At 38.3% G+C, this 20,943-nt stretch overlaps 1 protein-coding gene across 1 annotated transcript in view; it reads right to left on the bottom strand.

Annotated features, from left to right (window-relative positions):
* The window catches only part of LOC136857359 (transmembrane protein 117), a 132,530-nt gene that overhangs the window by 76,442 nt on the left and 35,145 nt on the right, over positions 1-20,943 (bottom strand). The window lies entirely within an intron of this gene.

Here is a 20,943-nt window from a genome sequence, read left to right on the forward strand (position 1 = left end):
AATTTATTGAAGGAAGAGCGCCGCAAGAAACGCAGCAACAACCTTGCTCTACAATACAAACATGCAGCCTTAGCACTGCAATCCCCTCAGACACTCCATCAGCAAGCTGGCCACTCCACTAGCATTACAGACACACTGTCAGCATGTTGAGGCGGGTTGAGTGGCTCAGACAGTACAGCATCGACGTTCCTTCAAACTGCACGAAACATTCAATAATAATGTGCAGACACTCAATATCAAGAAAGATCGCACGGGTCGTAGATACACTTTCGTCAAAAACAACTGAACCTATAGATATACGTAGTGGACTCATTAAGTTGGTGGACTGGCCGCCTAGTGCTGTCTGGAGGTTGCTGTGACAATTCGTTGCTAGTCCCAGGCGTACTACAGTCTACAACTTTTTGGACTGGCACCTACAGTACAGGCAACACAGTGTACGCCACTGTACTACTGTCAGTACGTTCGTGAACTGGCCCTAACAGTTCAAGGATCAGATAGCATTTTGACATGGCTTTTGAAGTCTTTCTCCCGTAATGGTGATCCGGGCGATTTAAACTTGATCATCTCAAACGTTTTGCTAGTAGATTTGCTTCATTTTTTGCAGAACTTGAAATTTGTCCGCTGCTCAAACTACGACATTCTCAAGTTCCGCTACTGACATTCAACTATTCTTCACAAGAGAGACCGTAGTTCTGCTTATACTGTAAGCACGCTGGGACTAGTGAAGAACTGTCACGGCAACATCGTGTGGTACAAACTCTCCGCTGTAGTGCATTACAGCGACACTAGGCGGCCAGTCTACAAACTTAATGACTCTGCTACGTATAACCGCACTACGCACCATATGATATCCCTTACTCCTGTTTGGAAGCATTTCATTCTTTATTGACATTTTTTAATATTTTTCCCAGAATTACGATAATGTTCTTTTAGTCTTACATTCCGCGATTATTTTCTCCTTCTCAATATGTTTCACTCGAATTGTTACTTCTTTGTAGAATTTGTTACCCTTGTTCTGAATCTCTTTATCCCAGTATCATCCCATTACTATTCTTTTAAGCATCATTTTAACTTTCATTAGCCAGCAATCATCATTTAAATGTTTCTCCTGGTGTTGGTATGCTAAATTTAATATTTCCCTCCCGTCTTCCCTTCTTAATCTCGGCCAGCATGTTCATACCTTTCTAGCTATATCTAGTATTATAGCTCCGATATTAACTGTATATTCTGGTAGACAGATATTTCAGATTTACTAATTATATCTGCTTCTTTTTTGTCTACTTAAGGTGAGTCAAGACTGAATATTTGAACTTCTACAATTTACCACTATCAAAAACAACTATAAAACCCAACGCCCCCCCGCTCCAATTGGCACTACAGCCCTTGAAGGGCCTTGGCGTACCAAGCGACCGCTGCTCAGCCTGAAGGCCTGCAGATTACGAAGTGTCGTGTGGTGAGCACGACGAATCCTCTAGGCCGTTATTCTTGGCTTTCTAGACCGTGGTCGCTATCTCACCGTCAGATAGCTCTTCAATTCTAATCACGTAGGCTGAGTGGACCTCGAACCAGCCCTCAGGTCGAGGTAAAAATCCCTGACCTGGCCGGGAATCGAACACGGGGCCTCCAGGTAAGAGGCAGGCACGCTACCCCCACACCACGTGGCCGGCAAATTTAAAACGCAAGGACATATTAATATGATATAGCCCCACAGAAAATTCGGAGTTGATTAGTTGAGTGGTTGCAAAGTTATTGACAAAAACACGTTTAATATCTTGCATGGGAAATGCTCATTGAGCCACAGTTTTCATATCTTGGGCTATGATTCGGCAGACTCGTCAAACAGAGTCATATATTTCATACCAAATTCGGTTTTTTAGTCGGGTATTAACTGTTTGATATATTTTTATTTATTTTCATTCAATAGGCAAAAATCTAGTTTCGTGCCATTTAAGGAGTAAAAATATAAAGTAATATTGAACTTGTAATAAAATGCAGAACAATGTTTACTTCCTGTACATATTCAAACATTATGAAAATGTCAGGTGAATTCTATCGTAAGGAGCATTTCATGCACGGCAAAGAGCTGAAAAGAATTTAAGGTACGGTAAATAAAAGCAACTGAAAGGTTTAAGAAACTTTAAAAATTCCCAGGACTGTAAATTACTCCCTCAGACTTCTTCCTCCCATAACGCATAGCCTAGCTCTACTGCAAGGTAAATATATTCCAGCGGAATTATTGAAAGGGTAGTCCGAAAGATCTTTGAAGATAATACTGTCTGACAGCGCGAGAGGAAGGGGCGTGGCCTTGGTCTATGTACCCCTAACCGCTACCTTTCAAATACAGCATTTAGAGCTTTAAAATAGGGAAAACTCATAACGCAATTTGAAAGAGGGATTTTTAGACTTTAAAATTAATTTTTTTGGGTCAAAAGTCACAACATTTCAGTCAACACTCCCCTCTCCTATCTCAAATATTTTCATGTAGCTTATAGTCAGTGTTTGGCATCTTCTTTCCAGACACTCCGAGCTAGAACGAGCGGCCAACCATTTCAGTTTAGCTCATCTTTTTGTTGGTCACACATCCCATTTGGTGTTATTGTAATTACTAACTATTTTATTGACCACTTCAATTTCTATGGTTTCCAACCACCACCTTTCATTTTTTAAATTTTATTTCTTTTTAAAGTTGAAAATATTTCTTAGCAGACAAATTAGGGGTCCCCAAACTACGAAAAACGAAAAATTAAGTAATTTCCTCAATTGTGCAAATAAGTTAAAGGGCCCGGAAAGGTTTAAAATTGCGAGCTCTGGATATCTCCATCAAACTAAAAAATAAATTTCGAAAATCACTTCCAACCTAAATGGACTTCCGAAAAAGCAGACTAAAATCGCTTCTTTCCCTATTCGTTTTCGTTTTTGAATCAGATACTAGCCAAATTAACGTATTTACATAATAATTTCTGTAATGTCTTCCTTGGTTCAAGACCCTCAGGTGTTTTTATATTTTTTAAATGTCCACACCGAGTGTAGTTATAAGGGCTTAAGTGAAACTCTGCATTGACTCACATTAGCGTTCGTAGTGGTGCTTAAACAAAACAGTGGATTGACTCCTAGTGCTCAGGCAGTTAGGTCACTTCATCAGCCCAGAGGCTGGTTGGATCCTCAAATAGCACCACCGAAGGTTATGCGGTTATAAGGAAACCGCAAAAACCAATGGCAGCACCAAAATGAGGCGTACTAGACAAGACGAGAAGTGAGGTAGTTTGCCATTTCTTTGGTCACTGGGTCAGAAAGTGCTATTGCAGCACGACTGACCATACAGAAAAAGGAAAACTGCTAATGTAATCGGCCAGATAACGATGATTAAGAAAAGTATTGCAATCTTGAGGAATAAATAAAGAATATATTCTCATAATTTTTATATTTTATTTGTCCGGCTCCATGAATAAATGGTTAGCGTACTGTCCTTTTGTCCAGGGGGTCTCAGGTTCTATTAGCGGCCGGGTCGGAGATTTTGACATTAAAATGGTTAATTCCCTTGGCTCGGGGATAGGGTATTTGTGCTGTCCCCAACATCCCTGCAACTCACACACCACACATAACACTATCCTCCACCACAATCACACGCATCTACCTACACGTGGCAGATGCCGCCCACCCTCATCGGAGGATCTGCCTTACAAGTGCTGAGGAATAGCCACAAGAAATTTTTGTTATATTTTATTTGCCTAAAATTCGCAGCTCATATCCCTAGGATGTTTTCAACATTAACTTGCTTGCCTGAAGGGCTAGAACTGTGGATTTTTAACAAACCATTAATTCTGATACTTGGTTTTTAGTGTACATTTTCAAATTCCATTTTCTGCAAGAAAAAATTCTTTATACTGATTTGCTTATCGAGTGATATCAAAGACTGGGGTATGAATTTCTCTATTATTCAGACATGGGAATGTCCTATTCTCCTTCCCTTCATTGTACAAAAGATCGTTACTAAAGATTGGTGATAATTTACAGTACATCCCCGCTTAAGCCCAATATTTGAATGCATCTCTCCCACCGCTACGTCGTCCTTTACAAGCACCGGTGACTTGAGATAGTACTGGGTAGCGTTTGTAGAGTAAAGATAGAGAGAGATTATGAAATAGTTAAACAAAAATCGGATCGCACAGGGTACGACTCCAAACTTTTTCGAGGTACTAATAAAGTATGTGCCAAAAGAGAATGAAGAAAACCAAGCACAAAGTTAACTTTTAGTATAATGGTTGCATTGTTGATGTCATTGTGGTTTTCATCAAGGTAATTATGTGTTAATTGCATGTGAAATGTCTTAGGTTACAATAGATTAAATAAGTGGGCGTCGCGTGGTTAAAATATTTGTGTGTTCACACAGAGCTGCCAGTTGATTTTTTAAAAGCCGATGTATATGCCTAAGTTGATCCTCAGTCGGTCAGTACGTTAATGGAAGTCGTAATGCTGTATGTCGTCAATGTTAAAGTAGCTTAATAAATGAACCTTTTTCTCAGGAGCCATGTAATGTAGGAAGATGATTTTTTAATATGATGTTAACTAATGTCTGTTACATACACTGATATTGAATAGTTTTAAATATATGCTACAGAAAAGTTATGATATTTTAAAAGTTTTCCCCAATTTTAAATGTTTTCTTCAGGTATTTTATCATACAAAATATACTATTCAGGAAGTGTCAACCAAAGTAGATCCACACTACCAAAACACTATCATAAACATATCATGGAAATACAACCAGTAGTTTCTGAGAAAAGGGAGCATTTCTTTCGTAAAAAGTGATTTTTAATAAATTTAAAAGTAAAAGCTTCGGTTAATTTCGCCTACTACAGAAGAGACGCTTTAAAATCGTCCGCCAAAACAACACTGCATCTTGCGATTGCAGCTCAATCAGGGTGACCAACTATTAAAACATATATTTCACTACAAAACACGCCAAATCACAGCCTTCTAGAGTAAATAGTCCCTGAGGTATGTGTAAATCAGTGATACATTGAACAAAACGTGCCTTGAAATAGAAGTAAATCAATATATTAAATAAATTCTTAAAAATATTAAATATTCGAATATTTGAATGAAACAAATGCCACAGTAAACAGAATGATTCACATGTTAATAAAATGTAATATGGTGAAAAGTGTCAAAATTTGCCGATTTGGACCTTTACGGCTTCTATTAACAGTAACTCAGTTAGGCTATGTAGTATCGCCGCTTTGGTTCATTACGCATTAGCTACTGTCAGTACCACGGACTACGCGATACGTCCTGCCATTTTTGGGATTTAAAAAGAACTTATAAAGAACGCATTGGAAGCGGATCAGCGGTCCGTAATCCACTGCCTGCTCGATATGAAGCAGCCATCGGATGCATATCGAGCAGACAGTGCTGTGATCATATTCGCCACTCACACAGTATTGCCCCTTCAAGTTCTAACTATGCAATACACCGAAGTTGGAAGTTCAAAACGGGGTTGAGATCGACTGACGCGGCGCGTGATTCAAACGGAAACAGAAAGTGAATCGGCACATACAGCTTCGTAAATACGTTTTCAGCGCACAGAAATCTTGTTCTCATCATACAATATCGTGTAAATTTCAAGCGTTTTAGGATTAGCAGGGTGTTCACCTGCTCGTGTGATCCTTAAGACGAGACGCCCCTGGATTAAATGTTTCTTCCTCAGCTGCTGAAGTACATTAGCTGTAGGCTGAGAGCATTAACTCACTGATTCATCCATTTTACTCATTCATTCATTCATTCATTCATTCATTCATTCATTCATTCATTATTCATTCATTCATTCATTTATTCACCCAGCAACAAAGGTTTTCTCTCCACAGTTGGTGGTTATCCGTGGTGGGGAGAGGGACATTTAGTTTTTATTCATGCATGAATTCATTTCATTCATTCATGCATTCATTCATTCATTCAGTTAAGAGAAATGAATCAATGATTGCAACTAATCGATACTCTTTATTTGCCTTTGGCAAACTAAAGATTACACTCTGTAATATTCATGGGTAAGCTTTTTACGGCAATCAAAATAACCATCTTTTTTAACAGTTTCCGTATTTATTTCCGGTTACATATCAGGTTACAAACCACTAGCCGACTTATAAATGCAGTCTACTGCCAAAAACCCCTTAAGATTCTTCTAAGGAATGTCAGCTCCAATGAGGTTATAAGTTTCGTCAACACGCGCATGATATAGTTAAAAAAGTCTTTAAAATGTTTTTCAAACCAATAACAAGGGCCATAAGACAACAGAAACTCATCACATTCCCAGAATATACGTGACTTACGCTAACAAAAGGAATACTCAATTTATTAAAACTGCATTGAGTGTGACATCAAAACTATTTTTAGCTATAACCATTTTTAACTGCTAAAAATGTTTTAATCCATAACTAGAGGATCCGCGCTGCCCCGAAACGTCTCGTTATAAATAGGTCCGATAACTTTCCTTAATATAACTGTCGTAGACATATTGTTTTTCCTGCCCTTTTCAATGGTTTTATGAACATTTAATAAGAAGCACATTATGGTATGCCACAGTTCGTAGTCAGAATTCATCTATTCTGACATCATCACGCCGTCTGTTTGGTAAAACTCTGTCCATATACTCGCTTTTTATGCTGCAGTTCTTGATATAAAGCTTGGGATTGTGTCGTAGAAAACGATGGTATTTTTAATCGCAGTTCTATATAGAACGGTTTTTTGTGAACTCATAGGTTAGTCTCTAAGGAGAGTTTTTTTCCGACAGAGAACTTTTTAAAGATACATGGCCTTCACTCTTTCTAGTGTAGGTAGGTTATCCTTCGATAGGTGTTTCCAGATAATATCCAAGGCGTATACCACGATGGCGTCTGTTTGTATGAAGACTTTCTGTCTCTTAGCAGCATGTAACTTCTTAGGAGCATTCTGCCATCTGTTGAATATATCTGGAAGCTAGGAAATGTTACAAAATCAAAGAGTATCTAGCACGGAATAGTATTCTTCCGTGATCAGAGGAAGTGTATACTCCCTGGATTGACAGGTAGTAATCAAACATGGCTCATCAAAACATTAACGGAAGTGTTAGTCGCTTAGCCACCTGCTAAGTACAGAATGCATTGCGGGTTAGGGCAAGCCTTCGCCTGCAATTATTGGATTGATCATTTAATGATTTTATTTTTTGATCACTCAAATTTGGCTGAACTTGGATGCCTATGAATGTCTCATGATTCACCGGCAGGTAATTCCGGAGAGAATGAAACACAAATGAATCAAATCGGTCCAGTAGAACGGACGGACGGATTTGCCAAAGCTGTTTTAGTAAACTCTTTTAATATGTAGATTTATTAGTTTCATCCCGCCTCCTATTTCCATAGCACATTCCTTTGGTTTGAGCTACGTTGATTATTTTTAAGAATTTCAAATGTCTTTTTAGAATTAAGAAAAGATGACTAGGTCCTTACTTCTTGTAAATAGTACATCTAAACAAGACGTTGCTGATAATGTCTAGTCACTAGACGAAATATGTACTACAGTTTTAGCTTGCCAAAGGTAAATAAATAGCATCGATTAGGTGGAATCATTGATTTATCAACCATCAATTGTATATCACATCGACACGGATCATGAGGATGATAGTGTTACGAATAAAACTCCATCTGTTCCATTACTCTAATTTATTTCAGGATGGCCTAATAAATAGGCTACACATACACATATTTAAACACAAACAATTCTACACTAATTAAGAGTCGATTTACGAATCTCTCTACCTTATGGCACAGCAAGGGTCCAGCCAGTTCTTTTACCTGGGACGCTAATCCTTACTTTCACTTTCCCAAAATCCAGTCACCTCCTACAGCCGCTGTGCGTAGACAGCTGGATTTGAACACAGTGCTACTGGCTATACAACACACGACGACTATTCGTTGGTTCGGCTCCACAGATGTACTTCCCACAGTCCCATGTAGTGGACGACTGAACAGCTCAACAGTATTCAACAGCAGGACGATACTCACAACAGCGAACATTAACACAGGCCCATTTATCCTCGCACTAACAATAGCTCGTTTCCTCGCTGGCTTACGGCGACTCTCAGTCCACAGAATTACACGAACACACAGTACAGTCTACCGTTCTGTCCCCTCCAGTTACACACTCACTGGTCTCTCTGACACCACTACAAAAGCTCCTGGTTCAGACCCCGGTGGGACATTAGCGACAGCCAACACCTCTGTCCCCCACAGCCTAGCCACCGAATCCCAACACACCGAGTCTCACACGGAGTCAAACACTGACTCCGAGTCCAACACTAACTGACTCTCCGCGGCAAGCCTCCCTTTTTATAGCTCGCGTGATTTGATCCAGAAATTTCGCGATGTCACTGCAGGCAGAACTCCTAGGAACTCACAGCTAAGCCGGCAGCCGTGAACAATACACGGAAAGGCCGCTTCACCTCACAGGCCAGCTGGGAGATTCCAGGTCGTCTGAGTTACCAGCTCCTTCCTGGAAGTACCGAAAGGAGCTACCACGGAGCTGGTACGTAACAATAGTTCGCAATTAATTAATTAATTCATTCATTTAGTTATGCAATGTACCAATATAATCCATCCATCCATCCACCCGTCCGATTCAGCCCCTCTAAAGTGGCCCGTGAGGTTAGCATTGCCCTCGTACGTAAGGGTATGACGACATAACTTCACCTAGCGGTCAGAAACACTCCAGGTTAGCCAGTGAGGCTAGAATTGCCCTATTACGTGTGCGTATGACGTCATAACCTCACCTAGGTGGGTCAAAAGTACCCCAGATCATTCCCTGACCAATTAGGTCTCTCCAATGGAGTCTGTGATGTTAGCCTTGCTCTCGTACACAAGGTTATGACGTTATTCCGCGTTCAATTGTCTATAACCTACGTAGCCTTACTAATCAACTAGGGGTCAATGACCACGTGGGAAAATACTGACTCAGTCCCCATTGTTCTAGAACATACATAGCTCATCTACTTCGGCCACACTAACTTTTATTGCTATTGGCAAAGGTAAACAAATTCCCTGTGATGTCATAAAATTCTTGTCAACTGAAACTTGTGTACCATCAAAATTTGATATTGAAAGCAAATAAAGCTTATTCCTGACGTTTGAATTCTGTTAGTGATTTACACTTAGTTATAGTAAAATGTTCAAAGTTCATTCTTGAAGTTTCAAGCAAACGCTCAATTCAAAATTATAATGAAATAAGTAAAGTTCCTTCTTGGAATAATTAATCAATTTGACTTATTATGATAATAAATAAAGTTCACTCTTGATGTTTTAAATTGAATGCCTAATTCAGAAATTATCGTCAATTAATTAGAGTTCACTCTTGAAATAATCAGTAAAATCCATATTACTCAAGTTCTAATTCACTGTAAAAATATCTAACGAAATTGCTAAGTTTCGATTGCATTCTATAAATATCCTTCAAAGTTCTTTCCACTCGTTAGCAAGTTCATTTCAGCTTTGGAGTAGCTCTGGTAACACTTAGTATTACACCGGCTTTACCTACAAAATTGAAAGTTATTTGAGAAATTGAAAGTCACTTGAGAAATTGATAGTTACTTGAAAAATTGAAAGTGACTTGTGAACTTGGAAATTAAATTAGAAGTCACAGTTCATAAAGTTCGAGCTGACTGTTCTTTAAACAACACACATGCATATCACCTTTAAGTTGTTCTGGATCTTGAAGTTGCTGACTCCGTTTGACTGCATCCTCACAGCTCCAGAGTATCACGTATCCGCCGGAGACCAGGAACACCATTACCATATGTCCCCCGACGATCCAGAACACCATCACCACGTATCCTCGAAGCTACCACGTCCCACGATGGAAGTTTACACGATTACACGGGTGGTTAAGTCTATGCATGTGACGTCAAATTGCTCACGCCACTTAGTGTGTTATAGCACTGTGGGTTCATAATTAACAAGTGTAACATTCGTAGAGATATTTCACTTATGATATTTTGAACCAAGGTTCCACTTAATAATGCGATCGAACCGTCACTGTCCAACTGCACAAGTTCGATACGCTGAATGCACTGTGTTCCTGATAATATCGTAATGTTCAATTACACAGTCTATGTTCTCTTACAGAAAACAGCCTACCGCTTATCTCGCACACCATAAAGTATTAATGCTCACTTTCACGGTCTATGTTCCCTTACGTGAAGTAATGGGCACGTAATTTTAAGAAACGGGGTCCTAAATAGCTGGTCACTTGCAAAAGTTCAAATACGTAAATCTCTTTTATTAAATTTTAAATCACCGAGCTCGATAGCTGCAGTCGCTTAAGTGCGGCCAGTATCCAGTATTCGGGAGATAGTAGGTTCGAACCCCACTGTCGGCAGCCCTGAAAATGGTTTTCCGTGGTTTCCTATTTTCACACCAGACAAATGCTGGGGCTGTACCTTAATTAAGGCCACGGCCGCTTCCTTCCCATTCCTAGCCCTTTCCTGTTCCATCGTCGCCATAAGGCCTATCTGTGTCGGTGCGACGTAAAGCAACTAACAAAAAAAATTGTAAATTATGTTGTTTACTTACAGTTCTGTAGCACACGGCACGAAAATAATATGTCGCAATGAAAAAAGTATAACACTTGTGTTTTCAAGCAAGCAACGTAATATGTTAAAGTGTTTGAATGCTTTTAAATAAGTCCTTTAGAAGTGGACGAAATATTTAAAGTATAAAATTAGACTGTTGTCGCAGTCAAAGTCCACGCCTAGGCCGTACCTCGAAGTTACAGACGTTCGGAGTTTGGCACTCCACGCACTAAATTAAATCACACTCGCCGGTACTACGTCATGCAGCAGACCTTCAGCGGTCTCTGTTGTCGGTCTATGTGCGTAACATTGAGTTTCCAGGCTGTCCTTTTATACAAAAGCTTGACCCTGGGCGTGAACGTCATGGATATCGCCCGGTATTTTAATATCTCAGTATCTCCGTGAAGAATGCAGCTATCGACTTGAAATTTGAGTACGGGCTATTTGTTATTGCCAGCTACACGATCCCGTTGTCCATTTACAGTTATCTCATCAGGAATCAGGGATAGAAAAAAAGCTTCTAGACCATTCCTTTTGACGTGCAGGCCACGTGTTCAGTGACGTCACGGTCGTGCCTTCACAAGCTGCAGCCGAGCTTGTTAGCAGCATGCTTTGCGTCACGGGCTACAACGGGCACAATTTAAACTTATGAAGCAGGCCGTGTGGTCTCCAGTTCGATCACGGGCAATTGCAGGCGTAACCGGATGGTTTCTCTTTCAATATGAAACTATAGGATAATTAAGGGTATATCCCTCTCACTCCAGTTCAGTAAAGTATGGAGTGAAAGACATAGAATCGTCATTTCTTTTTTTGCTAGAGGCTTTACGTCGCACCGACACAGATAGGTCTTATGGCGACGATGGGATAGGAAAGGCCTAGGAGTTGGAAGGAAGCGACCGTGGCCTTAATTAAGGTACAGCCCCAGCATTTGCCTGGTGTGAACATGGGAAACCACGGAAAATTATCTTCAGGGCTGCCGATAGTGGGATTCGAACCTACTATCTCCCGGATGCAAGCTCACAGCCGCACGCCTCTACGCGCACGGCCAACTCGCCCGGTCCTCAATTTTTAGGGAATATAACGCATCGCCTCATGATATAAAGAAATGTAAATCGGTTAAATATATTAAGAAAAACTAAATGAATATTACTACTATACAAATATATTAATATAACTCTACAGTATATAACTTACATTAATTCATGGATATATAGTCCATATTTAATATTTTATAGCCATGCAATATCTCAATATACTTCTGAAAATCTATGACCGAGCTCGATAGCTACAGTCGCTTAAGTGCGGCCCGTATCCAGTATTCGGGAGATAGTGGGTTCGAGCCCCACTGTCGGCAGCCCTGAAGATGGTTTTCCGTGGTTTCCCATTTTCACACCAGGCAAATGCTGGGGCTGTGCCTTAATCAAGGCCACGGCCGCTTCCTTCCCACTCCTAGGCCCTTCCTGTCCCATCGTCGCAATAAGACCTATCTGTGTCGGTGCGACCTAAAGCAAATAGCACGAAAATCTATGATGCTAACACGTTAAAAAAACTATCTCTTACTTATCTAAAAATGTATCTGTCACTTTACTGACAAAGCGTCCGACTCGTTGGCTGAATGGTCAGCGTACTGGCCTTCGGTTCAGCGCGTTCTGTGTTCGATTCCCGGCCGGGTCTGGGATTTTTACCTTCATTGGTTAATTCCAATGGCTCGAGGGATGGGTGTTTGTGTTGTCCCCAACATTCCTGCAACTCACATACCACACATAACACTATCTTCCACCACAATAACACGCAGTTACCTACACATGGCAGGTGCCGCCCACCCTCATCGGAGGGTCTGCCTTACAAGGGCTGCACCCGGCTAGACATTACCACACGAAATTATCATTATTATTATTATTATTATTATTATTATTATTATTATTATTATTATTATTATTATTATTATTATTATTATTATTTATTGACAAAGCTATAATATCTTAAATTAAGTATTGTGTCGCCTTAACAAAAGTATGTACTGTACCGTCCCTATCACGAGCTATAGGCTAATGGGACATTTTGTCACCGACATATAAATTTAAAAAATACTTTCTCTTGTCTGTACATTTTTTGCCCCCTCTCGTAATTCCCAATCGCCACTACTGTGTCATGATGTTTAACTTTCATAGCTCAGTGTGACTGTAGTATGAGTGTTTACTGTTGAAGACATTTGGTTACTGATGTAATCATTATTTAGATATAACTGTAGTTATTTCCTGCAATAGCTACTCTATTGTTTCTAATTTCTCTGGACCAAGCAGAGGCATTTCAAAGACGCAGATTAAAGTTGTGCCATAACCTGCATTAATTTTTTGTAACTCATTTTTAAGAGTTTGTGTGTCCCGTAGACATTTCACGTGCAAAACTATTCAAAATGTGCCATAACTTGAGTTCATTGTTTGTAACTAATTTGTAAGGGTTTGTGGTGTGACCACTGGAGATAATAAAAGAGTTTCTGACTACGTTTCCCGGTATTACAATTCGGGGAGCAAATTTGGCACAAAGTGCAACCCTCGCACGCTCTTGCAACAAAGGAAGGTGCGCCTGCCAGACGGTTAAGGTCAAAGCAACCTTAGTGTTAAATACATTAATATTTTAAATACTTTTCCATACAGAAGGTCGTACGGGATCTCTCGTGACGACTCTGAAGGCCGCTGGTGGCGGCGTTATCAACTTCAGCACGTCAAAACGGGGAGTGATGATTCACGTCTGTACTGAGAACGTGTGTGTAGAGTTACCGTGACATTAGCTGCAACGATGCCGAAGCGGATTGACCCTTACTGGAAGGGCCACACAACAGCCCTTTCCGATACTAAATATATATATTCTGCAATCCAAGGAATGTGAAATAAGCGTTATTTATTTATATCAAAGAACGGGATCAGTGCCGTATTGAATTAAAAAGGCAAAGGTCGACTGGGCTAAACTCCAGAGGAAAGAAATAGGTAAATGACCAGTCACCAGCCGTACACTAGAAGTGGTGACGAAAGTGAAAGCCCTTGTCTCAGGTGGTAACCCCTGTCCCTCAAAGGACTATCGCACGTAAATTGGGGATTTCTGTTTCAACAGTTAACACCATAATGAACAAGGATATACAATTAGAAAAGCGGCACAAGCGCTGAGTTCGCAAGCTGTTGTCTCGTCGCATTTTGGAACGCCGCACTAACGCAAGAAAGCTGTATGAGGGCTATCTGGCAGCGGACAGATGGAAAAATATGGTAACATTAGACGAATCAAACGTGTATCTTTGTGATAGTAGCAAACCCCACTCGATTACTACCTCCCTAGAGACAAAAAAATGTCAAACATTGTATAAAGAATGCCAGCCAAGGGGGTTCATGATCATCACTGGATACTGCTACAACGGCAAGTTAACCATTCGCCGTGTCACTAATAATGTGAAGTTGAACTCTACATACTGTCAGCAAGAGGTTTTAACACTCACCTACAACACAGATAACCCAGCACTGTATGGGAAGCCGAAAAATGAATTATAGGTAGCCTACATCAAGATAAAGCATCCAGGCACACCTCTCGTTCGACTTCTGTGCTCCTAGAGAAAATGAAGATAGAAACTGGAATCCGTGCAATTCGTTTTACTGACATTGCGATGAATGCACGCGATGGGTTACCTATGAACTTCTGTACATTTGGACTCCTAAAAACGGCCTTAGGAAATAGACGTCCAAGCACTAACAATCGCCTCTGGAAAGCCTGTCAGGAGTGGGATAAGATAGACTGCTAGCTCTGCGAAAAATTCTGCTGCAATGGAAATTACGTTGTCGGGCTATAGTTAGACCTCCTATGTGATAATATTTCTGGAGGTATACTGACCCGCAGCACATACATTGTGAAGAGCGAGAATGCCTTGACTACATGCACACAATATTGCACCTTAGATGACAGAACCTCACCGGCCAAAGTTCTAAGCTAAAATATTTCACATAGGAGGTTTTGTCCCGGCAGCGACGAATTGCTGGTTTTCCAATTGAGCATGATCATCGGCGGAGACATGGCTTTTCATAACCTATTCACCATTCAAACATCGTCCCCAGAGATACCGAACAACCTTCTGTATTTTGGTAAATTTAATTTTATATTTTCCATACTATGTCTGCCTCTTGTTATGCGATGCAATGTTGAACTTACAATGCGTGCTACAGCGCGGAGTCAGATATCCAGTTATTATTAATAGATTACACTTTTACTTGCCCGTGCTGCTCTGTATTTTTAAGCATGAAACTTGGAGCTGTTAGGGGGGCATTGCACCAGAGCTGGATATGCCCTATATTTGTTCAGCTCCTGTATACACAACACGAGGAGAGGCGAATGAAATGGAAAGGAACTATCCTCGCTGCATAGAAAAGAAATAAAACTTACGATGGCCTGAATACGTAAACTAAAAGCGTTCGGAATAAAATGAATGTATAATCGATAGCGGGGAGCAGGTGGAAGTTCAAGGACTGCTTTCAAATAATCGCTGAATAGAAAATTGGATATCTTGAACAAATACACCGGGAGCCTTGTACTTCACCTGAGGTCCGAGGCAAAGCTCTTTACGTAACACAATAACTTATAATATATGGAACGTTTTTGTATATTATTTTAAAGAATTCCGAGGCTGCCCGTCCGAGGCGGTAAAGGTGTGCTCGGTTCGACTGTAAAGAAGTGGGTTCGAACACCCGTCAAGAAGTGGAAACATTTAAGAATTGACATTTCCGTTTCCGGAGGTACACATCTCTCTTAGTTTCTCTATCCTGTGCCGAATATATGCAAATTTATCCGGTACACGCAAAAGCACAGAATTAAGGCTTAGATCGCGAGAGAGAGAGAGAGAGAGAGTACAGATTCTCTGGTTGTTCCGCTCTTAGCAGCCTTTTATGACATGCGGTGTAGTGGCGGCGAATAGGGTAAAGGGGGTGGGAGGCATTCCCCACTTTATGGAGAAAAGTTAAAAATGCTGAGAAGGTAGCGTGCCTCCATCCTACACTAAGGACACGCGTTTATTTCCCGACCAGGTCAGAGACTCTTAACTGGTTTTGAGGGTTGGTTCGAGGTCAACTATGCCTATGTGATTACAATTGGGGAGTTATCTGAGGGTAAGATAGCGGTCCCGGTGTAGAAAGCTAAGAATATCGGCCGAGGGGATTCGTAATCTCGTAATATGGAGCCCTTCAGAGTTTGCATGGGTTGCTCCATGGGGTTTGGTTTTTTAAGGCTATGTGGTGATTATTTCTGACATAAATATCTCTTTTGGCTTGGGGTCATCCGAAAATTTGTGTAAGCGTAACGCGACAAAATGCTTGACGGAAGTGTAACCATAGCAACCGTGCAGGCAGTGATACAAGGTATGGATGGATGGTCAAACAATGTTACCTAGCAACCTTCGAGGCTATGATGTAAAGTATGGATGGTAGGTCAGACAATGTAACCAGCAACCATGCAGGCAGTGATACAAGGTATGGATGGTAGGTCACACAATGTTACCTAGCAACCTTCGAGGCTATGATGTAAAGTATGGATGGTAGTGCACCCATCAGATGAGTCTGATTGGCTAATTTTATTAATTATATTTAATAACTAACAGTAATAGTCAGGTAGGTAAAGATAAAGGACAGCATTAGAATTTTCTAGTAGCCAGTGCGTGAGAACAAAGCCTTGACAGAAGCCCACGCTTCCTTTCTTCTCTAAAAATAACTTGATATCTCTGAAACACCTGTTGTTGCACCAGCTTTGGAAATTACGCAGCAGTAGTGGAAAAATACTGGGGAATGAGTGAGATAGAGAATCGCGGTCCTAGATACCTGAATTCCCTTGATTTGGAATAGACCCGTCCATACAGTTGAATAACGTAATGTGTGCTCCAATCAAATCACTGAATTCATATATTTTCAAAAGTAGCGCGATAAAGTTGTGTGTAGCTCATTAATAATCCAGGCCAATAATTAATGAAGATTGTGTCACAATAGGATGTCAATAATTACTGAAATAATTCTTGACCAACTTAATGCCATATTGGATATGAATTGAAATATTTGCGTACTCAGATATTGGGTCACAACAAGAGTGGAAATCCCCTGCCGGTGTGGAGTTGGTTCGGTAGCGCAAGAAGAGATATAGTCCGGGTAACGCCAACGGGATTGTGAGATAAATTACGAACAATTCTACGAGCACGCTGTGTTACTGTGGTGACAAGCAACTATGGAAATTTTATGTGCAAGGCATTTCATTTTTGAGTAACTTTATTTTGGAGCTACCCTAGCACTATTTTAGTTGGGATTTTATGTGTCAAAATTAGTATTCTTACGCCGATAAGTGCGCCAAACATCCCCGAGAGACAGTTTTCCGCTAGTTAGTCAGCATCCGGAATGTCAGCGTGACCAGACGTGTTTTAACCTCGCTCCGTTCTTCGGGTACAGTTGCATTGAGTTAAGTGTATTCACCAATATATTTGAGATAGAATCAAGTTTTAGAAGTACAAGCTGAGTTGGAAAGTGTTTGTAATCACATTATTGAGTTGATTAACAGATTAACATATTTTATAATGTTCAATCTACGTAGTGTTGAAGTGAGACTTGAAATTGTGCAGTAGTTGCGTCACTTATGACACAGTTGAAATATGTTAGCCCGAAGGAGAAGTTTGACATTCTAATAAGTACGTAAGCTGTAGTTGAGTGGAGAATATTTTCGCCTGCTACTTTGAGCAGTCAGTTGGTTGTTGGAACGTTGTGTGGAGAGGACACACTTTCACTATCTACATAGATTTAGGTCGAGGGGGTGCGAGACCCCACACAGTTGTCTAGTAAACGCACAGGAAGAACAGATACCGCTAGAGACTACACTGCACCACCAGTAAGTTTGAACGAGTGCTTAGAACGGTAAATCATGCTTATGTTACCAGGCATTTGAGCACTGTGTAAAATGTATATAGTGTAAATGTTTAGTGTTATAACAAGTTGCCTATATCAGTGATATCATCAAAAGAAAACGTGTGCAAAGTGTTAATACTGGTGATAATTAGTACGTAAGCCAATAATGGATACCAGAAGACGCAAGATTGGGATAACTATGTCTGTCATGAGTCTATAAACACCATGACCGCTTCAAGCCCGGGTGGCTGTAAGATGCCAATAATGTGAGTACAAATCTCATATTTCTAATAGAATCTAAAGCTTTTCTTTGATAAAATATCTAGATGTAAAAAATATGCGAGTGACTGTGATATAGTAAGAAGGCCCGAGAACATAGCCAGATATTTAGGGTAATTCGTTTCATGATCAGTGTAGCTATTATTATTATTATTAATATCATGTGTGATATAGGTTGGAAGTACAATTTGATCCTTTAGTATCGTCTGAAATATATTTATTTTGAGGTAATCTAAAATAAGCGGTTTTTGTATATTTGCTTTATTATTATTATTATTATTATTATTATTATTATTATTATTATTATTATTATTATTATTATTATTATTATTATTATTAGCACTTCATATATCCATACATTTTATTTGTTAAATGCAGACGTAGATACCGTGGTATTTGAATGATGAAGTGAATTAACGATGAAACCATATCTATGAGAGTTACTGTCGAAAAATTCTGGTGGGTCGACAGTAATGAATACACATATGTTTTTGTTATGGTAGCAAGTACCATAATTAAACAGTTGGGTGGACAGTACTAATAATTAAATTTGTTTCGAGTAATTGAAGTGCTCTTGAGCAATAGGCACGATATTGGGTGACGGCAATATGTTTGAGATGTTGAAAGGTCCATATATAAGATAATATAGTGATACACGACGTTATTTGCTAAGGAAAAATAATAAATATGGTGAACATATTCTGTAGTTTGACTGGAAATAAAGGTATCCAGCGTGATAGCAGTGATGTAAATGAATACATGCAGATTGGAGTAGAAATGACTCCATAGTGAGAAATATAATGGGAAAATAAGCCAGTCAATGATAATGTATGATTCGAAAGGACCAATTGACGTTTATACTATTTTAACTGTGACACAATATCGCGTACTGAGATAGAAGTTATCATACACGTTTGAGTGCAATTTTAATATTATGTTGGCAACACTGAACACCCAACTGAGCTATTCTGAATGCTTCCTAGGGCTTGCTAGTTGGAACTACTTTCGTTGATTACCACCAATGGTTATTATTATTATTACTATTACTATTATTATTATTATTATTATTATTATTATTATTATTATTATTATTATTATTATTATTATTATTATTATTATTATTATTATTTAAAAAACTTTTTTGCCTCTTATTAGCAATTATTAGGTGCATTTTTATTGTCTTTACACTGTCAGGGTATTCTATTGTGTGTGGACCACGATAATAATTATTCCGAGTTGTGGTCAATTTTCAGCTAATTATAATCACTTGGGCGCTGAAATAAACCAATAATTTGGTATGAGGATAACGATATGAGGATTTGTCAATGTATATTTTCTGTATATATTAGCACTAATTTATGCACTAGGTTATTGTTTCTGGCTGTGTATCTCGCGTGGTGTACATAGTAGATTAATTTAGAGTATAATTTATTTTAAGTGGGAGAGTGTATTTCTCTCCAGATTAATTTAAGTTAAATAGAAAAAAACACTCGCATACATGGAAAAGCAAAGTTTTAGATTCTCATACAGCAACAACCCATGTCCGTCGCCTGAGTTACATGTTACTGAATTCTAAGGTTTAAAATTATTGTTTAGTGTACCTGGAAAGAGGATATTTAAAATTATGAATTCCATATGGGAAGTCAGTAACACTTTTATTCAGATCAAGGTTATTATTATTATTATTAATATTAAAAGACCTGTTTTGGAAAAACGATATTTACGCCTTTACACAGTGAATCAGGTATTTCGTTGAATTATAATCTATCCTGGAAAATATTGTTTTATAAATGAAGAAAATTCAGTAAGCTTTATTAATGAAATTTTGAATACCAATGGTATGTATTATGGTAAAATGAATGTTCGAAGGTACCAGATATGAACACATTATGGTGTATTAGGATGGTGGTTTAATAGTAACTGTATTTCTATGTCAGGTTATAAGATGATGATGATGATGATGATTATTATTATTATTATTATTATTATTCATATTGGTTCTTACTATTTAATATCTTACCAGTGCAATTCACAGGTTATTTGGAAGGCCTGATGAGTATAATATTAATCATTTGAGACAGTCAATTGTGGATTTAATAATTAATTCAATATTAACATTTTTATATTTTTCTATCCAATTTATCTAATGCTTTGTTATCAACAGTATTGAATTTGGTGTATAATTATTAATATTCTTAAGGATTTATTCAACGATAGCCAATAAAAAAATATTCATAAAAAATATTATTATTATTATTATTATTATTATTATTATTATTATTATTATTATTATTATTATTACTGCATATTATTATTATTATTATTTCAATGCGTTGCTAATTCATTTGATATTATGAGGTCGGAAGATTTGGAGTCATAATATAAATGATTTATAATGGTCAGCTACGTAATTAATTAATTAATTAATTAATTAATTAATTTGATTGCAATTTAATTAGTTAAAAATTAATATTTTTACAGTAACTTCTTGTAGGTTTGTTTGTAAACTTATTTTTATATTTGGGGAGTTATTAATAACATTTCTGGACTATGATTTACGGAGAATCGTCATATTACTTCAGTTATTATTATTATTACTATTGTATTACATTTTCATTTTGGTTTTCCAAAACTTTATACAGGTATTTGTGATACATTGTGGAGACATTTCTGAGTTCTTTTAAATGGTTTATAATGCATTTCAGTGATATCATAAATTTTTATTAATTAATTAGCATCAACATTTTTATTTATTTAAATATCTTAGAAGTATTTGTTATTATTATTTCGACAGATGACAAATAGTATTCCGACGATTAACTTGGGTTATCCACATTAAATTTCATTCACATCGGTATTATTATTATTATCAAATATTTTTATTGTTATTATTACTGTTATTTATTGATCCACCTGTTATATGAACGCTAATAGCTGGTAATGTCTACAGTCACACTGATATCAAGGAATTTTGATGAACAAATCTGGAAATTATTATTTGATATAAAAAGTAAATAATTAATTATAAATATTTTTTTTTTGAAATTAATAAATGAAGTGGTCATGTGTGTTAGTAAGAAAATTTTTTCTTTGTATAGTCTCATAATGTAATGACATGCTATTAACAAAATTTATTTCACATTTTTATAAAATTGTCTT

The sequence above is a fragment of the Anabrus simplex genome, chromosome 1, assembly GCF_040414725.1.
Source record: "Anabrus simplex isolate iqAnaSimp1 chromosome 1, ASM4041472v1, whole genome shotgun sequence".
Taxonomy (NCBI): Eukaryota; Metazoa; Arthropoda; class Insecta; order Orthoptera; family Tettigoniidae; genus Anabrus; species Anabrus simplex.